The sequence below is a fragment of the Lissotriton helveticus genome, chromosome 1_1, assembly GCF_964261635.1.
Source record: "Lissotriton helveticus chromosome 1_1, aLisHel1.1, whole genome shotgun sequence".
Taxonomy (NCBI): Eukaryota; Metazoa; Chordata; class Amphibia; order Caudata; family Salamandridae; genus Lissotriton; species Lissotriton helveticus.
Window position 1 is genome coordinate 1840457033 of NC_136057.1, and position 21480 is coordinate 1840478512.

General features: G+C 47.0%; 1 protein-coding gene across 6 annotated transcripts in view; it reads left to right on the plus strand.

The window, feature by feature from the left end:
* Nucleotides 1–21480, plus strand: part of SLC44A3 (solute carrier family 44 member 3) — an 879170-nt gene that overhangs the window by 186880 nt on the left and 670810 nt on the right. The window contains exon 1 of one of the 6 annotated variants that reach the window (XM_078641270.1): nucleotides 18116–18151. The exons of 2 other annotated variants lie outside the window; for them this stretch is intronic. The gene's annotated coding sequence lies outside the window, so the exon portion shown is untranslated. Of the gene's footprint in view, nucleotides 1–18115; nucleotides 18152–18175; nucleotides 18817–21480 lie in introns of those variants that run through there. 3 more of the 6 variants (XM_078641262.1, XM_078641260.1, XM_078641267.1) reach the window with 3 other exon arrangements.

The window sequence follows — 21480 nt, forward strand, 5'->3', positions numbered from 1 at the left end:
GAAATGGCCACCTTTGGGGTCCCCTTGTGGGGGTCTGCCATCAGTCTTCCTTGACTGCAGTCTTTTTTTCTGTTGTTTCTTTGTCTTCTTTTTTGTTCTTCTTGATAATGGGCGTTCAGGCGTACCGGTTTTGCCAGGAGTGAGTTCTTTCGAGTCAGTTTCCGTGACATTCGGGACTTCACTGCTCTCTATTGCCCCGCTTTTGGGGCTTTGTGTTCCTTATGCCGTATATGCATTGTGGACAGAGACCGCGCTCCTTTGTGCCCCTTTTTGATCCAGTCCGGCTGATGTCAATAAGCCGAGTTCAGTTGCTTCTGTTTGTCTCACTGCCAGATGGTAGCCGCTTGCTGTTGTCCTATTGTCTGTGTTGCTCAAGGGCCGTATTTCCCCGCTTCCTTTGACAGTCTTTACTATGTCGGCTAGGATGTCAGGAATCAATGCCCATTTTTCAATGAGGATTGAGCAGGAACAGGAACATTCGCCACAGTTGGATAGCAAATATTGGTCGATCCTTTTTTCCAGCTCTTCCACTCAGGAGCTTATGTTAAGTAGGCGGCCAGCAATTGATTGTAGAAGATCTATTTGGACTTCCATTTTAGTTGACTGCCACAGTAGAACTTTATTGGTGTCACTTTATTTCAGTCATCAATGATTTCTGGAAGTCTGCTTCTGGGCTGTCATTGGAGATATAATGGTCCATTTTTGCGTTGACGGCCTATGTAGGCCCTGTTTGCCCCCACCCCAGCAGGTTTGGGGTCAGTTCTAGTGTTCCCTAGATTTTTTGGCCTAGGTTTTGAAGAAACGAAGATGTAAGCTCCCCTGCCACTGGAGACTAGGGGTAGAATGTGAGCTGAGTGGTCTATTTGTTGGTGTACATTTGAGTTGTTTGCAGTCCAGGTTGGCCATTTCCTGTTCATTACTGTGCTCCAGGTGAAGTGGTGTGCCACCCCTGGGCTCGGCAGTTTGGAGTAAAGGCTGTACGCTCAGCCTTTTAGTGCTATTTTCTTCCGTAATGCTTGGGTTGCACCCATGCCATGATGTGTTCTCGACTGCCTGCTCCTGCCTGCCCTTAGTAATGCCCTGGTCAATGCTAGCAGCACTATCGACCCCCTTAGTTCTGCATCTTGGGGCAGTTCATTTAAACTTTCCGTGAGTGATTTGCTCCTGGTAATACTTTTAATAGGGGGGAGCCTGTTGGTAGGGTCCTCAGAGGTCGTATGTTGTTGGCCCTTTTTTATGGGTCCCATTTTGCGGGGTTTTGCAGAGTTTTCCTCAAGGAAATGCTGGTGGAGCTTGACTAGTTTGACAGTTATATTTGTTCTGGTCTGGGATGTGGGGCCTGGGGGGCTGTAAAATGGGTGGTCGAGGGAGATTTATTCATTAGCTTCGCTTGCTGGATTTGCCTAGTTTTTAAGGAAGTTGTGTTCAGTTGTGATCGTGGGGAGTTTGACGTGCCCCCCGCAACTTTTGCCAGCTGTATTTGACCCCCTGTTGTTCTGAACCCTGAAGCTGCCTGGTGATTGCTGGGTCGACTGGGGCAGAGCTGATGCCTTAGTTCTGTGGTCTAGACTCTTCTCCTCTATGTTGTTACTTCTGGGTGTTAGGCGAAAAAAAAGAACTGTTCACTGTTGACGAAGGAAGCTGCCCCTCGCCGGATAACGGATATTAAGAATGCAGCCAGAGAGCAGGGTCCAGGGAGCCGGGAGCTAGTGGAACGATAGGGGCACGCAGGGTAGTCATGGGCTGCCCACCTCTATTATACCATTGAGGGCGCGTGCCCTATGCTTATGTGTGCTGTTTCGCCTACTGAGGTTCAAGATCTCTGAGGCAGGCTCACCTGTGCTCCATAATGTGCTCTGCGATGCTCCTTCGAGATGGGGCCGTGCTCTTGGGTTGTAGCTCCCCGCCAGGTAACGGCAGGTTATATGTTTATTTTTTCATCGATATCCGTCTTTTTATATATAGTCTCCTTTTGAATAAATACCCTATGCATAATCGGTTTGAGATATATATTGTAGGAAATGTAAAAATGTGGATTTAGATAATTATGGGACAATGTAAACAGTAAATGTTTTTGAACATGTATTTGTATTATAATATTTTTTATAAATTTTAACATCTCTTGTAGGTAATTTGTGGTAATTTCCTGAAGAAGGCGTCCGATACGCCGAAACGCGCGTCGATAATTACTGCTTTTATATAACAATTCTTTTTATTGATATGTCAATAATATGTAATTGTATGTTTAATTTTTGTCTATATGAAATGCATTGATTGTGTAGATGTATTGTGTACTGTTCTGTTGTAAAAGTGTGCCTAATACAATTTTTGTAAACATTGAATAAAATAACCAGTGTTTTAGACATTTAGTTTACTGTTTCTGTCAAACCCTCAGCACATTGTTGTTTTTTAAAGATTTATTAGTTGCCTAGGAAATGTTTATCGCACTTGTCTTTCCCTGTCCTAGGAATTGAACCATTTTAAGTTCATGGGGCCTTTGATAATCCCAACGATTGTAGCAGTTAGGCCATACAAAAAAATACAAAAAAACGTTTTTTAATTTTTTTTTAAAAAAAAGAAAAAGAAGAATTTGTCAATGAAGGGAGGGTGAACAATGGAGGATCGAGAGGGAAACAATTAAGGTAAGAATAGGGAGGGGAGACTGGGGAGCAGCCTGTTGCACTCTGTGCAGGTACGTGCGGTGGGGCGGGGGTGGGGGGGTTGACAGACGGTGGAATAGGTTTTATTTAATTTTACCTATTCCGTCATCTGTCAACTTCCCCCCGCTCCACCACACTCCCCTACAGCGCTTACCTGCGCCGGCCGCTTCTGGGAGCAGCAGAGGGGATTTCACAAATAAAGTACATTTTCAAAAAACAGGTTTGGGAGGTATTGGAGAAGTAAAGCATCAACTGGGAATTGTGGGGTAGCAACATAGAGAGTAAAAGTGTATGGGGTGTAAGGTGGGAAGAAGCACATGAGGTACAAAGCAAAAAAACACAAGTGCTGAAATAAAGAGAAAAAAATTAGTTCCCTTAATGTAAACACAGGAAGGATAACCTTGGGCCAAAGGGAATGGGACATTTCCTAAGACCCACCTCAGATCGATTTTGTGGCTCCCACAAAGAGCCAGACCAAAGTCATGCTTATCGTTGAACACCACCTCGAGTTTACTGGAGTATTGGCAACAAGACTTATGACAACACAGTGCTTCCTCAGAGCCATCACCTCTGTCCCTAATACTCCATAACCTAGACTTTCCACCGAGCCTCATGGATCCAGGCTTCAGTAGACGAGGCCAAAATGACTCTCATTTACTACGGGAGGTCGTTTAGGGATGGAGACCTCCTAACGAACAGAAATCCGATAAATGTTTTCGCTAACTGAACTGACTAATTTCGAATCCCTTAAATGCTTCACTGAGCCAGCACTCCATCGGTCCAAGATAAAGCAAATAGAGAGTTGACCCACTTGGAAAGCCTTTTGCAAATAATCTCCATTGTAAGGCCATCACCTGAATATACAGATCCCTCCAGGAGCTTGTCATCCAACCCAAACATAAATATATTACCTACTGGTAGAGGGACCGCGGAAGGGAGATTTTGCATGAAACGTGGTGCAAAATGTAAAGAAGGACTGCTAAATTTTCTATATGTGTACAGCATAAAGAAAATGCCTATAATGTCCTGACATTATGGTGTCCCCCAACCTGGTTGAAAGCCATGTTTGGTGGGTTTGACACCTGTTGCAATGGATGTGGCAAATGGTCAACACTGTTGCACGCATTATGGCTATTCTCAATTTTATATATTTTTTGACACCAGAAAAAATACATCGGTAGATAGAGAATTTACAAGCGTTGTTAAATCAAAACTTTTTACTGAACGATGAACATGCATTGGTAAATTCAACGAATTTGACACATGGAATCTTTTTCAGGAAAAACTTCGGCATGTATCAATGCAGTTACTTAGAGCTACTTTAGGCGACCAACTCCGGCATGGAGCTACTCAGAGGGACCAGCAAAGTCCATAGAAACAGTTAGCTTTCCAGTAAAAGCAGTCTTAAGTTCAGTTCCAGCGTCAGTGGCTCCTTGCCATTGATTTCTATAGAGTGGTCCTGATGGAAGGCTTGGAGGATGCTGAAATGCTGAGCAGTTGATTAGAGTCTTTCTGGGACTACTCCTCAGTCCACGGGCTTGATGAGGTGATCCTGACCACCGGGGTCAACATCCCTCAAAGCCCTCTCGAGCTTGGCAGAAATCCGTTTGCCAATGGGCTACCAGTCACCCAGTATAGCAGTTTCAGTAGTTTTCTTCTTTTGGCAGTAACGTACCTTCAGGGCAGCCTAGCTTCCCTCTGACAACTTTTCTGGGTCCAGCAGACCCGGGAGCACTGTTGTATAGTTCCTGTAAATCGACATAGGATTTGTGTGTTTAGACAACATAAACTGGGGGATTAGTGTCCACACTGAGTCCAGACCTCCCCCCCCCCCCCCCCCCCGGATATGTTCACCTGTATACCAGCTAGCTCACAGTGCCACTATGAACCCCTCTTACCAAGGAGAGAATAGTTGTTGGCAACTATCGAACATGACAACTCTGTCCCATCAGGGATTGTGGAAACAGTACAGTACTTTTTGCTCAGTCACTCATGCTCACTTTTTCTCTGAGAGATACACAGATTAAATGGTGGACGTTTTCAATAAGCATTTATTGAACCAGAATCATTCTGGTGTAAAATAGGTGGGGTGAAACAACCATATGACAGAAACAGATGTAAATGATTATAAGCACCAACAAAGTAAATTGATTGTAGATTTCTACCATAGTGCTAAAACAATGAATATAGGCAGGTATATAAATACATGACAATAATAATGCATACTCCTACGATGCAACCCTAACTAGATGTACATAAGTAATGTAATGTAAATGTAATGTAATGTAAAAAGTACTTATAAAGCGCGGCATTCACCGGACGGTTTCTTGGCGCTGGTCACTTTGTTCAGTGAGAGGCAGAGGACGGGGGGGAGGAAGGCTTATGTGTAGATGCTACGGAAAAGGTGAGTTTTTAGGAGAGACCTAAAGTGAAGGTAGGAGGGAGAAAGTCTTAGTTCCAACGGGAGAGAGTTCCAGAATGAAGGTTCCAAAAAGGAGAATCTTAGACCAACGTGTTTTTTGCGTCTGAAACGGGGAGTCTGAAGGAGCGCAAGATGAGAGGATCGGAGGTGCCTAGAGGGAGCATAAGGAAGTAGAAGAGAGGAGATAAAGGAGGGACCGATGCCGGCCAAAGATTTATGGGTCAGGCAGCCCAGTTTGAACTTACAGCGCTCTGAAACTGGAAGCCAATGGAGGGCTTTAAGGAGGGGACGGACGTGGTGATGTTTTGGTTGGTGATAAATCAGGCGAGCTGCCTGATTCTGTATCAGCTGCAGTCTGTTGATTTGGTATTGTGGGATGCCAGCGTACAGAGCGTTGGCGTAGTCGATCCGAGAGATGACTAATGCCAGCAGTGCTAAGGTGAGGGCTTCAGTAGTCAGAAAGTGGGCTATTTTCCGAATCTTCCTGAGCTGGAAAAAGCAGGAGGATACGGTGGCACTGACCTGGTGCTTCATAGAGAGATCCTGGGAGATGTAAACTCCCAGGCTTTTCACTTTGTCAGCAGGGTGGGGGGGGGACCAAGGGAAAGGGGCCAGAAAGTGGAATTCCAGGGATTGGATGGGCCTCCGACAAGAACAAGCTCCGTCTTGTCGGGATTAAGTTTGAGATGATGAACTCCCATCCAATTACTGATATGGCAGAGGGTGGACTGAAAATCTTGAGCCGCTTCATCCGAGGAGTCGAGATTGAAGACGAGCTGAATGTCATCTGCATAATTAAATGCAGTGACATTCCTGCCGCGGAGGGAGCGGATCAGGGGGGTGAGGTACAGGTTAAAGAGAAGGGGTGACAGGGACGAACCCTGTGGAACGCCACAGGTGAGCCTCGTCCTGCCTGCCGTAAACTGGGAAAGACGGACCGATTGGTGGCGGTCCGCCAGGAAGGAACGAACCCAGTTCAGGGCCGTCCCACTGATGCCCGCCTCTTTGACACGGTCGACCAAGATGGTGTGGTCGACCGTGTCAAAGGCCGCCGACAGATCTAAGAGCACCAAGGCTTGACTGGTGTTAGAGTCAGCGCCTCTACGGAGTTCCTCCATGACGGAGAGGATAACAGCCTCTGTCGAATGGGCAGGTCTAAACCCGGCTTGCTGGGAGTCTAGAAAGTTGGAGTCCTCAATGAAGGAGTTGAGTACGCTGGTCACATGTGTCTCGAGTACCTTACTCAGGTAAGGAAGAAGGGAGATGGGACGGAAGTTGCCCAATACCGAGGGGTCGGCGTTGGTTTTTTTTAATATAGGGACCACTTCGGCGTTCTTGAACTGACTGGGGACCTCACCAAGCAGAAGAGAATTGTTCAATAGGGCTAGTGGGGGAGCAGGGCAGGCCGAAAAAGCAGCCTGGAGAATCGCCGGGGGGCAGCAGTCTGTGAGGGAACCAGATGAGACTTTGTTATCGAGGGAGAGGAAGTCTTCTTCGGGTATAGAAGGGAGCTGAGTCAAGGAGAGGGAATTAAAAAAGGGGGCAGCCTCCGGGAGGGACAACGCCGGGGGGCCAGAGGAAATACTGTTTTTAATTTTGCTGATTTTGTCTATGAAAAAACAGTTAAGGGAGTCGCAAAGTATCTGAGATGGGAGGGGTTTGATGGTCACCCTGTCCGGGTGTGAGAGCTCCTCCACAATAGCAAAAATGTCCTTGGATTTTTGCGCAGAGTTGAGAATTTTTGTGGAGAAGTAGGCAGTTTTGGCCGCTGAGATTGCCGGTTTATATTCTCCGGATAATTTTAAGAAGTTAGATTTTTCTGAAGGGTCGTAGTTTCTAAGTGTACCTAGCATGTATGTAGATAGCCACGAATCCCCCTAGAATGAAGCCAATCCCATTACCTGGTGTGAGAGAATGAAGGACCCCGTCTTGGTCTTGAGATGAACACCCCGCGAGGGATGTCAGACCACTGCGTGCTGGAGTGTCTGCGTGCAGGAACCTCAACATCAGTGTGTCAGCATGGAAGTCTTTCTCCTCTGCCTGCCCCTGCAAAGATATGGTGTGTGTATGTATATATATCGTAGGGATTCGCTATCCCATCCGAGGCCCGCTGCTGTGAGTATCAGGGGTCCTTAGCAACTTTCGTGCTGGATGGAGATATATATATAATGTATGTATATGTATATATATGTGTATATATATATATATATATATATATATATATATATATATATATATGTATATGTATACATACATACTCCAAAGGTACCCTCAGAGGTTCTACCTTGCTGTGTCATGTTGGCCGAGGATGACAAAAGGGATGACCCTTATACATAGTTATTATGCAGAAGATGGTAGTCCTGCTATGATTATGAGAATCCTCATGCATAATTAATGAGGAGTCTCATAATCACAACAGGACTGTCTGGGAAAATATAATGATATTTTATGCAGTACCTAACTAGGTAAAGATCAACACCAAAAACCATTATGTAGTATAATGGCAAGGAAAATGTAGGTGAAAGGTTAGGTGACTACCCAGGTCTATATTGGGGTACATTATAAAACATAACTGCAGCCTTTGAGCATTGGGTCATGTTCCTTCGAGCTGCACGACGGCGAGTAGCAGTGATCAGGAAATCTGGACTACCAACTCACCCCAGCGGGCTTCTTCAGCTGTTGTGGGCCTGTGTTGCGAGCAGGAGGACGCTTGGAGTCTTTTGCTTTGGTTAGGCTCAGGAGTTGATTTCTCCACGAGCAGGACACAGCGAGTACAGTTACTCTTCCCTTGATTGCCACCAGATTCAGCAGGTGCAGTCCATGCCTGTGCAGCCTCTCTTCGCCAGGTCCTTTGTGGCAGCAGGGGCGTCCTTCTTTGGTCTTCTTCTCGAGTCCAATGAGATTTCACATCTGGGTGTTGGGCTAGGCCTTTTAATGCCTAGAAAATGCCACTGTCACTAGTCAATGGGCTACTAGGTTCCCTCTAGCTTGATGACATCTTCCTGTAAAGTGTGGCATCTTGCTATCCCAGAGTGCTCTATTCTACTCTAGCTCAAGATGGCAGAGCCCCCTCTAGGCGTTCAGCATTCCCTAGACCAGAGGTCTTCAAACTTTTGGATGCCGAGACCCCCCTTTCAACATTTTCAGGTGTGAGGACCCCTTCCTGACAAAAATGTCTAAACCTGTAGGCCGGGCTACTGGAATTATTGGGCAGGTGAGGACCAAATTACGCGACAGGTTTGACTAAATTGTGTGGGAAGAAAACGTAAATAATATTATGTTATTCTGCGTATTTTGGGATAGCATTGCTTCATTATTTTGACTTTTTTTACTCACAGTAACACGGAGGAACGATTTCACCACATCAGTACCAGTTTATAACCAAAATACAGCAATTAACATCAGAATGAGGTCTAGTCAAACTTTGTGAAGGCCACTCCACTCTGCAGGAATACATGCTGCTACATTAGAAGCCCACTTGGCCCTGGCCATGAGCAGCAGGGGTAACTTAAAACCCTGGCGGTCTTGTGCAGAGTTAAGCGGTTTACCAATGCTGCTTTCCTCTCACCCCCTCCCTTCCATCCCTCTCTTCTCTCGTCTCCCAACCCTGGATCCCTCTCTCACTTAGCAGGCCATTTTCTTTCACCCCTTTTTACAACATCTGAACTCTCCCCATGCAACCTCTCACTTCACCTTTAATCACCCCTTGCCATTCTGTATTTTCACTGCCCTCATCTCTAGCAGACTCTCGCATTTATCGCATTTATCTCATCGCCTCTCTGGCCCCGTCACTTCTTGTGCTCCTCAGCACTTCCCATTCACCTCACGTCTCTTAATTCAAATGTTTGTCTGTTTGTATCTTACAACTCTCCAGTCCCCCATTCATCTTTCACATCTCCCCTTTGTTCTTCCACACCTTCTTGAACCAACGTCCCTCTCCCCTGTTACCTCAGCACCAGTGCCTAATTTGAGCAGGTGGTTTCCGGTGCTCCGTACTGGCACCTAACTGTCTCATCCTCTCATCTCTCCTCACGGAGCTTACGGGTCGGACTGGTATGCTCCTCCCGGCCTGTGCCTTTCTGCTTATTGTTCCCTAGTTCAGGAAGGCATGAATTGTCTGTCTCACTGCTTTGGTGCAGGCCGCACAGTTATGGAACTTGCACCCTCCTTTGCTTCGCTCCACCAAGAATTTATAACTAAATCTGCATATTCATCAAACTCCAGCTCTGGTCCAGGCAGCGCAACAAGTCATACCTCGTCGAAACTGGTGAAGGTAGAACGCCGGATTTGCGGCGGGGCGCATAAGAAGGTCCAGGGACATACGGACTTTTATCGAGATACGAAAATTTAAGTTTCCAGTTAACACTTTCACCGACTGTGCAGCACCGTTTATAAACACTGCCGATCTGTCTTTACGGATCAACTATATTTCAATCACGCGCCCCAGATACGGCCACTTTCTGATTTACACGATCCCTGCGGGTAGGTGAGTCACTGAACCAAGACGTATTAAACCATATCAATTGAATGCGCAGGACACCCTTACCGGGTTGGAATTATCACCGGTCAAGTGGATTCACAACAAACGCCATCATCTCGAGAAAGCCCTGAAGAGTCAGAGCAATTCTGTACTCTGACGAAACACGTGTCGGCTGGCGTAAAGGTTTTTTTTGGGCAATAAAGAACAACAATTGCTCAAACAGAAGAAGCGAAATATTATTTTCTAAATCTAAACCTATTGGATAACTGTTCAAAATACGATTGAATCTATGTATTGTGTGCACAGGAATTTGTGTTGTATATAGTCTAGGTGTTATTTTCAATACCTGGTAAAGGGTTCAGAGGGTTTCCCTTTTCCTGTGGCACCAATGGTAAACGTGGTCTCCAACCTAACAAGTTGTCAGAAACTTATGTAGAGCGCAAGTGGTCCCTGTCCATAAAACCCAGTGCCTTTGAGTATATAGCGCAACAAGTTTTGGTCCCAGAGCAGGAGTGGGCAAAAAGCATGGATTCATGGCTCTGCCAATGCCGCAGGTTAACAAACAGTTCCCTAAGCCTACATACTCAGTGCTTTAAAATTTTTACAACTCCAGCACATCCACCGGCAGGGGCGGCTGGTGACATTTGAAAGTGGTGGACGTAAACTAATTTGCATATTGCAGCGCAGCGAGCGAAGCGAGCGAGCCCGAACCACCTTGCATCCATCCATACATCATTCATGCATCCACCCATCCACCCTGCATCCATACATCATTCATTCATGCATCCACCCATCCACCCTTCCATCCTGCATCCATCATTCATTCATGCATCCACCCATCCATCCATCCATCCTGCATCCATCATTCATTCCGGCATCCACCCATCCACCCATCCTGCATCCATCATTCATTCATGCATCCACCCACCCACCCACCCACCCATCCATCCATCCATCCATCCACCCACCCACCCACCCATCCATCCACCCATCACCCACCCTGCATCCATACATCATTCATTCATGCATCCATCCATCCATCCATCCACCCACCCACCCATCCTGCATCCATCATTCATTAATGCATCCACCCATCCATCCACCCACCCACCCTGCATCCATACATCATTCATTCATGCATCCACCCATTCATCCACCCATCCATCCTGCATCCATCCTGCATCCATCATTCATTCATGCATCCACCCATCCATCCATCATCCATCATTCATTCATTCATGCATCCGCCCATCCATCCACCCATCCATCCATCCATCCACCCATCCTGCATCCATCCTGCATCCATCATTCATTCATGCATCCACCCATCCATCCATCCACCCATCCACCCATCCATCCACCCTCAATCCATCCTGCATCCATCATTCATTCATGCATCCACCCATCCATCCAACAATCATTAATGCACCCACCCTGCATCCATCATTTATGCATTTTTATGTATACATTTCTACAACTACACACCAAAATCGGAACATACATATTGAGCCCAAAGTCATGTATACATTTCTACAACTACACACCAAAATGGGAATCCCCGCTTTCTACCATGCGAGCGCATTTTGAAATGCGCTGATAGTCACTAAGGGCAGCATCTGATGCTGCTTGGGAGGCAGAAGCGAACCCCCCTCCCCCCCCTCCACCGGACCAAATTCTCACAAGTTGGAGTGCCGAGATGCAATGGGACTTGCATATAATGTTTTTATAAGATAAATTATTCTTATAATAGAAATTGGCAAAAGTGGAAAACACTTTGTGTACAGAAAAAAACCTTTTAAGATATATGAACCCCGGGGAATTAGATGAAAGGTGGGATATTGGTGCTTTACAAATACACAGATAAGTTGTTTCATTAAGGGACAACTTGCTTATGTGCTGTTTTCAGACAAGCACTATCAATAAACACCATGTAAAATAAGTGTTACTGCACACGATCCCTGCTAAATGGCTCTCTTTAATGACCTCAGATAAAGGAAAGGTTGTGCAATCCCTCAATGATTTGCTCACGAGACTTGAAGTCTGTATGAACATTTATTCACTTATTTGTACAGCGCTATTTCACCCTTCTGTCACTTCTGAGCGCTAGGGTGACATTCTTAACTTCCTGGAGTTTTATTCACAGCTGTGTTTCATAGAACTGTTTGAATGTAAGGAATAGGCAGAGTGGGGGCTCAGGGAGTGCTGGAACCTGAATAAAAGAACGAAGCCTTCGTAAGCATTAGAAAGGCAAGTAAATATGCAAATGTTCTTTAACGACCTGTCAAAAACTCGGGAGTGCCGGAGATAAGACTCCAGACACTGCCCAGCCAAGCCCACAGCTGCAGCAGCCCGGCTGAGACACACGAAGGGAGCAGGGGGGCTGAAGCCATTAAAGTTCGATGGGCCTGGGCAGAAGTGTGAATGGGAGTGCGCGACCCCCTTTGTATTACTCCAGGCCCCCCCTGGGGGTCGCGCCCCACAGTTTGAAGACCCCTGCCCTAGACCAACCTAGAGTTGTGGCTACCCGGGGACTACATTCCCCTGGAAAACTGGACTGACAATTGGTTCCCCTCTCTGTCCCTAGTGCCAGTCTGTCTGTCTAAAAATAGAAGAGCCCCTCTCCCAAGTGTTTCCCCTTTGCCCTTCAAAGTTAGTTTTTCCTTTGAAGCTCACCTTTTGGGCCAACACTTGTGTGGCTTCCTACCAGGGAGCGGTAACAGCTCTCGTCCATGCAGGCTTCTATTGTGTCCTTTCCTGGAAGTCGTTTGCACATCTGCCCAGGAGGGCAGAATTGTCTCAGGGACATACCCCATGTGCAACATTGAAGAAGCACAGGAGACTTTGGGCAACCAAGTGGTAACTTTGTAAAAGTTGTACACTGCAACAAGCTACATTAATTTTGACTTGGACATCAAGTTGGGCTTAATGCAACAAGTTGTTTGATACCTTTCAATATAAACTTTAGTAGTACCAGTCAGAAGTTAGAAAGACTGAAGTGTCAGCTTGCAACTCTGCACTCACTAATGGGGCTACTAGTCTTCTCAACAGTAAAAGTGACAACAGGGTTTTACTGTTGGAACATGTAAAAATACATGTTTCACTTTATAATATATAGCCTCCCTGCCGATCCAAGATGTCTCTCAAGTGAGAGTGTTCGCATGGAGCTTTGCTATCTATCTCTGCATTGAGGTGGATTCTGACCTTCCCCCGGCCTCAACAGGGAGATGTTGAGTCCTGTTTGGCCTGCCACCCACCCGATCATCTGCTGCCCATATGCAGCGGTACTGGGGTACCTGCGTCGGACTGTGGAAGGCACATCGGGCCCTGCACCACCTGCACCACCTGCGGTGAATGGCCGTGCCTCCTAGACTGGTACACAGCTTCAATTCCCCTCCTGGGACCCCAACGGAGAGTTCTGGACGAATCCATCTTCCTGCCTCGGAGCCCCCGCAGCTATGGGGCCCCCAGTGCCTGGATCTGGAGCAGTGGAGGTGCTCCATGCACAAAACTGCTGCTTTTGGAGGGCCGACAAACAGAGAGGTGTGTGACAGGCCCAGTGTGGCCATAAGAGGCTTATTCTTTTGCTGCGCCCTCCCCCGCACCCTGAATCACTGTGGGGGTGCTGATACTGGCACTGAACCAGAGAGCAGAACTGAAGGGGTTGGGCCCATGATGGTAATTCAAAAGTACTGTTGAGGTCACGGGCCACTGTTAACACCGGTTACTGAAATATGCACATGAACTCTCCCTTGCACCCCTGATTGACTACGCCGGGACACGTGGTAACTCCAGGAGCCTCCCGGTACCCTGTTCTGGACTGCCCCAGCTTCATTGCCGACCATGAGAAAAACACAAGGGGGGACCTTCAATGCGGACAGCCATATTGCACGGAGCACGGCAGGGGGCAACATCCAGGGCCAACTCTTCGCACAGCGTGGCAACCTTCACCTGAGTGAGTGCAAATCAGGACCAGCATTAAGGACCATTAACAATTTCCCATTAGAGTCGATGAACATCAACATTACTGGTGGGATGAATTGGGAGGCCAGTGAAACAGTGCTGCAATATCTAGCCCCTCTGAACCTGATCCTGATTTTTGGTCGGGCGAAGGAACAATAGATTTTTAGACCAGCTATTATTCCTAGGTGAGTTCCCACATACTGTCTAAGGCTTAGTGCTGCCCTCCGAGTGAGGGGTGGAGTGTTGATATGAGCCGTATGAGAGGAAAAGCGACCGACCCGACTGACCCTGGATGTTGGCAGCCTAGCGAGTTGGACAGCTCACCCACTACACTTGCGGAGGATTATGTGCCTTCTATTATGACGAACTCACCACTAGACAAGCTTGACATTATCCTGAAAGCAGTTACCATTAAGGACAATTCGACAGAACTGACTGAAATGATCCCTTGGCGGAAAGAATATAACAATACTATCACACAACTCCATCGGCAGGTGACCACTTTACAAGACCGGGTAGTAGACTTGGTAGTGCACTCACACCACATCAATGTGCGTATAATTGGTCTACCAGAAATCAGTGAGGGTCCGAATGCCACTCAATTTATCGAAACATGGCTGCGTGAGGTGGTGGCCCTTGAGGACCTTACGGAGATGTTCTGCTTAGAGAGGGTGCTTGGGCCCCAACCAGGAAGCCGATCTGGGTGTGCCGCCTCGCCCAATAGTGTTCCGTATCCTCAGCTATAAAGATCGAGATGCACTCCTCCAATGCGCCAGTGAAAATTTATTTGTTTTTAAAAATAGATTTTATTCGTTAAATAGCACATATGAAGCAGAGCTCTGTAACCCAGAAACTTGTGCATAATAAGCGTATATCGTAATGACTTTGACTTTTACACAATTAACTCATGAAAAATGGAGAGCGATACAGATAAAAGGAAACCATGAAGAAACCCTAACCAAAGAACCCCTCGTCGCACTAAAACCACCCAAAAGCAGCATAGCAATAGAGAACGCACCATCGGCAATGATTGCAGTGTACGAATTCACAGGAGACCACGGTTTGCTCCTACAGAGTAGAAATTAAGCTGGGTCGAAGGGCCCTGCGGTAGAGACAGGCTCCAGCTGCAAACCTCAATAGTCCGCCCATCGCTTTCAAATTTTAAAATGTTTGTGTGGGCACCCTCTCGCAAGGAAAATGGGAATTTCCAAGCCCATGCAAAAGTCCAGGCCATTCTTCCATGTGGACACCAAGGGTGCTACCGGTGTCTTCCATGCCCTAGCAATGTCTCTTTTAGCCAGAGTGAACCCAAGCAACATAAAATGGCGTTTGTATATGTTACCCCCTATCCCCTCCATAACATGTAGGAGTACCAACTTCGGCGAGCGGGGAAGGTCCCAGCCCAACACCTCAGAGAGGCACGCCATAACTCCCCTCCAAAATCATGTCAAGGAAGAGCAGTGCCAGACCGTATGTATCAGTGTGCCCTCCTCCCGCTCGCACCTGAGATACACAGGGGAGGCCACCAATCCCGCCCTCCATAATCTAACCCGTGTGAAATAGACTTGATGAAGATACTTAAACTGGACCAGGCGCTTATGTACTGCTATGGCCACCCCCCACGGGGAGGCCAGTGCCTCCATCCAGTCCTCCTCATCGAGTGGCCTTATCTCCCTCCCAGGCCCCTCTAAGCTTCTTCAGCATGGAAGAGCAGTGAGCAACCAGGGATTGGTATATTTTAGAGATCTTATAATCTTGAAGATCTCCCATAAACACCTTTACCTCTATCGGGCTAAACTCAGCCAGTGACTCCGGACCCTGCAGACTAGGGGAAAGGGCGTGCTGGAACTGCAGATATTTGTAGAATTGTTTTCTTGGCATGTGAAATTCTTTCTGGAGATCTTGAAAGGACTTCAGGACCGTCCCCCCGCATTACGTCGCCTAGGGTAGAGATACCAATGCTATCCCAGCCACGAAACCTGGAGAGAGTAGCTAATTGTGGCAGGCGCCCATTGTTCCATAACGGGGTCTCCCGCGTCAGTTTATTCCACCACCCCATCCTCCGTAAAAACCTGCCTCCATATTTGGAAAACGACCTTCGTAGCTGACGGCAATGAATTGCGCAGCCGTGCAGAGTACAGTATCATGGAAAATGCACTTTAACCTATGAAAATACCTGTGTCTCCTTATTACCGGACTATACACTCATAGTTCAACACCAGTGGGCTTCATACCAAGAGGTGAAAACAACTGATATGCCTTGTTATAACTTACCCGCCTTAAGATTCTTCATGAGTACAAAAGCAACTTGTTTGAAAACCCAAAAGCTGCATGGTTATGAATAGAAGCAGGGCCGGCTCTAGGCTCATGGTGGCCCTGTGCAGGGAGCGTAGGTGGGGGCCCCCGGAAGAGGGGGTCCGGACGGGGCGGAGCTCAGGAAGGTGTTTTACTAATAATACGTCCAGAAAAGTCATTAGATGATTGACCAGTACCTGCGGCTGCTCCTACCCTTCCGAATTCGTCTCAGAACAATACAATTTAGGAGGAGGAGGGCATTGTGACACACGACATGAGACTCTCTGAGTACAAAATCATACGAAAATGGGGCCGGGCACTGCACAGCTACTGAATGAAACCTGCACAGTTAGAACAAACACCTCAAACTGTGCCATGGAATGAAAGACCCCCTATGGAGCGGCGGCCTGAAGAACCACTAAGGTGGTACAAAATGCAGCAGGGGCCAGGACAGTAGTGTGCTATGCCAGTCCTGCGTTTGGTGCCCAATGAGGAGGCAAATGATGAGAGAGTCAAGTTTAGGTACAGACACTAAGGGAGCCTACGCCCTGCACAGAAGGATACACTGAGAGACTAGTGACACGCACCAGCGTCCAAGCAGTTCAGGCACAGCTTGAGCTTCAGCTACCTTTTTTGGGCGAGTTAGTGAAAAAATCCATCAAGAATTTTAGAAGCAGTTTCATTGCTTGGAAACGTTAATACACCTGCAATATATATTTTCTTGAATTCCGGTGACAAATTAAGTACAGCAGACAGTTTTCTATGGTTCAAGTTAAACAGTAGGATTAGGAAAGGGGGTTCGGAGAAACTATGGAATTATTCAGTTAAGAATACTATGGAGGCTCAAAACGACGAGAAATACTTTAAATAGTATGAAATGTAGCAAATTAGTCATTTTGAGGTTAGTTTCTACTGAAAGAGATTAACTAGTGCATTTGTTACGAAACGCCTAACAAAATCATCCCAAAACTACCAGAGAACAGCCGCAAATGTTTCATGATCTGTGCCACTGACCAAAGAAAAGTCCATGTATAAAGTACGACGAGTCAAAGAAAGTTTACAAAACGAGTGATAAATAAATGGATGGATGTATAACCTAGAGGGAGAGAAGGGCAGAGGCATATCCCAGCCGATGAGTTAAATCAAATCAAAAGAAAGTTGGGCAGTCAGAGCAAGTAATAGCGCCAACTAGAATTGTTTTATGATAGTGTCTGCATTACATTCCACCATTTCGTCTCAAGAGGTGTTCCTGTATTATATTTTAAATACCATTTAGGTTACGAAATGAGCACTGCATTTCACACCTACTTCTTGGAACTGCCCGAGGACCACTTTACGCCTGCTCAGACAATGACTGCCATTGCAAGTGAAAGAAGAGACACTCTCAGTTCCTGGATTGCCACAAAAGTAAACGAAAGACTTATTGGTCGCCTTCTGCTCTCGTGACAGCTGAGATGATTATTTTCTTCTACTGATTTGCCCACACAGCGCAATACTGTCCACTCAGTCACGTGTTCGTTCACCCATCCACTCACCCTCGCAGGTGCGCAATCACGCTAATTTGAAATGACATATTTTTTCCTGAAATGAATGGCACTTAAAATGAGCCTGAGGGCAAAACTCTCAGACTAATGTTATCGAATTAAGTGTCGAAGGCGGAAGGGCGCCATGACCAAACTTAACTAGGCCCACCACGGCCACGCTCCTGCCGCCAACGAACTGTTGGAATATTACTCTCTTCTCAAAAGCAATTCAGGCAGGCACCACCACACAGATAGTTACACACGCGTGTCGTGTCTCCTCGTGACAAAAATGTGGCGCAGAGAGACAAAGTAATACCATTCAGTACTGACGACTACGCTGCGCACCAGATGTAAACAGTACACTCATGATAAATCCTATTCATTACTAGGCATAAGGCAGCTCAACTGGGAAGACAAGTCATTAATAAATATATTTTGTGAGCACAGTCTCTCACCGGCGCGTTAGTCGGACCAGGCCTGGTCGGAGTGGACTCTCGGGGAAGAGACTTGTCGGAGGACACTCAGGTGTTCTAGTGTCTGACTCTACGATGATCGGACGGGCGACAGGACGAGGAGTCAGTATTTATTTCTTTATCATTATATGATTGATTTTTAATTCTTCTCTACATACACGATGTGACCGTGACGAGCTCGGAGTCGACGCACCACCGCTCACAGTGACGCACTCTCCCAGTGAGGCGCGCGGGGCGGGGGAGCGTGACGTGACCACAGCATCGTGACGCGTCACGGCTAAATTGCGCACTGCGCACAGCGCGCGGGGGCTGTCCCATGGCCGTCACGTCGTCATAGGGTAAGATTGACGGTCCTAGACCCAACTGCTGGCTGGCTGCCTGGGCAACTTCAAGTGAAACCAAACCCATGAATGACTATGACTATTATGACTACTAATGTAAACAACAACAGCGCTCATGCGCGCCGTCGCTGCCATTGCCCGGTCGGAGGCCGCCAAATCCTGCCAGGGGGCCGCCACTGATAGTTGCGAATCCGATCATCCGATCCTCGGCTCGGTGAGGTCGGCGTCGTGGCGGCCCCTCTGGTTTGGCGGCCCTGTGCAGGTGCACAGTTTGCACATGCCTAGGGCCGGCCCTGATAGAAGATACTTTCCCGGACCGCTCCATCACCCGAACTACGCGCCCCCACCCTTATAGACTAAGCAGAGAGAGCACAGGATAGGAAGATGAATAAAGCCGCAACAGTGGGAAGGTTAAATGACCCCATCACAGGAGCAAGTTCTGGTGGGCCGCTGATCGACGATCATTTCAGCTACTACACTTCAAGAATCTGGACCTCTCCCCACGGACGGGTTGTCCTCAGACTCTGAGAACAGCTCAGCAATGTTTCCCTCCATAATGCCACAAACGGCGAATTACTTATTGGGCTCAGGAGTAAGCCACTGGACTATCATGCTGAACATTAGGTGGTAACGTATTGTGATTTATATGCTCTACTATTCAGGTAAATGTGTACACCCCCTATGTAAATGCCAATAAGTGAAGTATGTACATTATGCTTAGAACATACCATGGTAGCCTGAGTTATATCACACAAATTTCTTTTTGAGACTTTGGGGCTTGGGTTTGCTTTAACTTGGAGTATTCACACCCACACAAAAATGGTCAAGTCTAGGGCCTGGGGAAGCACTCCTTAATAGCAAGCGGCGGCCGGATCTTATTGGCAATGCCGTTAGTTGCTACATCAAATGTAGAGTGTTTACCACAGTTAACATGGTTGACTTCTAATGTTTGGTCAAATGATCTAATGTTGGACCTTGTATTGGGGATTCAGAAGTTTTGGAATTTGTTAAACTGACAGGAATTCTTCCTTTGCTAGAAACATACCGATAGGCTTGCTCACACACATACTGGGAAGTAATACAATATAATATGTACTCCCATGGCTTCTACTTGGAATGTCCTGGGAATGGGTTCCATTCATAAGTGCCTCAGAATCTATGCACAACTGCGCAGATGCAAGGCACATATAGTATACCTACAAGAAGCACACTTAACTAATTCTGAGGCTCTCAAACTTCAGAAAAAAAAGGAGAGGGCAAATATTTAACACATCATATTCGGCGTTTACAAGTAGGGCGGTGTATAGATAAAAGCAGGGGTCTCTTTCGAGGTTCTAGACAAACGAATAGACCGCAATGGTAGGTACTCTCTACTCCGGAGTAACTTAGATGGCACGTTTGTAATGTTCAGAAGTATTTACATCCCAAATACGGAACAAGATTGCACAACTTAACGTGACACTGGCTGACTGGACAATGTACCTTTGGATTATTTTTTTTTTTTAATGCAGTGTTAGACGTCGAGCTGGACCATTAACACTCTCCTCTGCTGGGCTTGGTCTCCATTCACCAGGCTAAGTCCCTCCAAACTTGCATGCAGGGATGGACAATCTCGGATGCTTGGCGCAGGCGAAATGGGGGCATGCACGAATACTCTTATTGTTCTCCACCGCATGCAATACATACACAATTTGACTGTATACTATGCTTTCCTGCCTCAGGTAAAACATACCACCTATCTCGGGAAAACACTCTCTGATCACAAGCCCCTAGAACTTACTCTTTCCTGGGGCCGGATACCCACACCAGTGCGTAGGTGGAGACTAGACCCCCGTCTTTTAGAGGATGGGGTATTACGCGATACTATAGCCAATACCATAGACAACTACTTCATTGACAACACTGACACAGCCTCCATGCCCTTGATAGACTGGGAAGCTTTTACGGTTGTAATAAGCGGAACATCGATCAGCACAATAGTGGGAGCACGCCAGATGGTGGGTTGTGAACTGATGCAGGTGGAAGTTGGATTGGGAGCATTGGAACAAGCTGTTGCAATGGACGCGAACAAGGAAACTGAGCTCCAAACAGCATGGATTGAATACGCAGAATTATTAGGGCATCTATGGGTAATTGATCAGCGATCCTATACTCAGAAACTGCATGCAGAAGTAGATAGATTAGGTACACTACTCACCCAGATGATTAGAAACACCCCTCCACCGGTCCCCATACTTGAAATTAACACATAGACAATGACTCGCGTTACCACCCAGACTGGGATAAATGAGGCATTCCATAGTTACTACGAGTCCCTATATGTGGCCCCTCATGCCATAGAGCCCCATGCAATTGATTACTTTCTCAACAATTTAACCCTCCTGCAGATTACAGCTGCAGACAGGAAAGCAAGCATTGGCAGCACCTGTGACCGCTGCTGAGATCCGAGAAGCCATCAAAGAACTTCCTCGTAACAAAACACCAGGCCTCAATGGCCTCAATGGCTGGTGGAGTTTTATGCCACCTATTCCACCCAACTGGTTCCTCAGCTGGACAGGCTGTACCAATCCTCATTGGTCAAAAGAGCTCTGCCCCCTACTGCGGTACAGGTCTTGGTGACCTCTCAGAGATCTCACTGATATAATGTCTTATAGTCCTCTATTGCTATTGAATACTGAGTATAAAGTACTGAGTAAAGTGTTGGCTCGCCGACTCCTCCCACTTTTGCCATAACTTATACATACAGACCAATGCAGCTTTATACCCAGTCGCAGCACGTCACTAAACATACGCAGGCTCTATCATGTAATGGATGCGCCCTCTGATACATTCCATACAGCGGGTTGTCTTGCACTTGACTTACGTCAGGCATTTGACACCAAAGTTGCTAGTACATGCTGGCTGCCCTTCATATATTTGGTATCACCCCAGCTTTCTCCAACGGATTAGGCTGCTATATATCTCCCACACTGCAAGGGCACATACTGGAGCCCACATATCAAAAGCATACCCAGTGCACAGGGGTACGAGACAGGGATGCCCACTATCTCCAATGTTATTTGTGCTCGCGTTGGAACAGTTGGGGCAAAGGTGCCTGGACACCCAAGACTGAAATAGCCTACACGTCTTGCATGCTCACTCAGGGCAAACAACAAAAACTGGTATCTCCCAGGGCGCAAACCCCCATGGAGGCTCCATTGCTACTAAAAGTCGCTCTAGTCTGTTGGAAAATGGCCCTGAAATATACTGTGCAGACTATTCCATACGCCCCCAGTATACCACTACTAGGTCTCCCCACCCCAAATGGCGCATTGACACAGCACAGA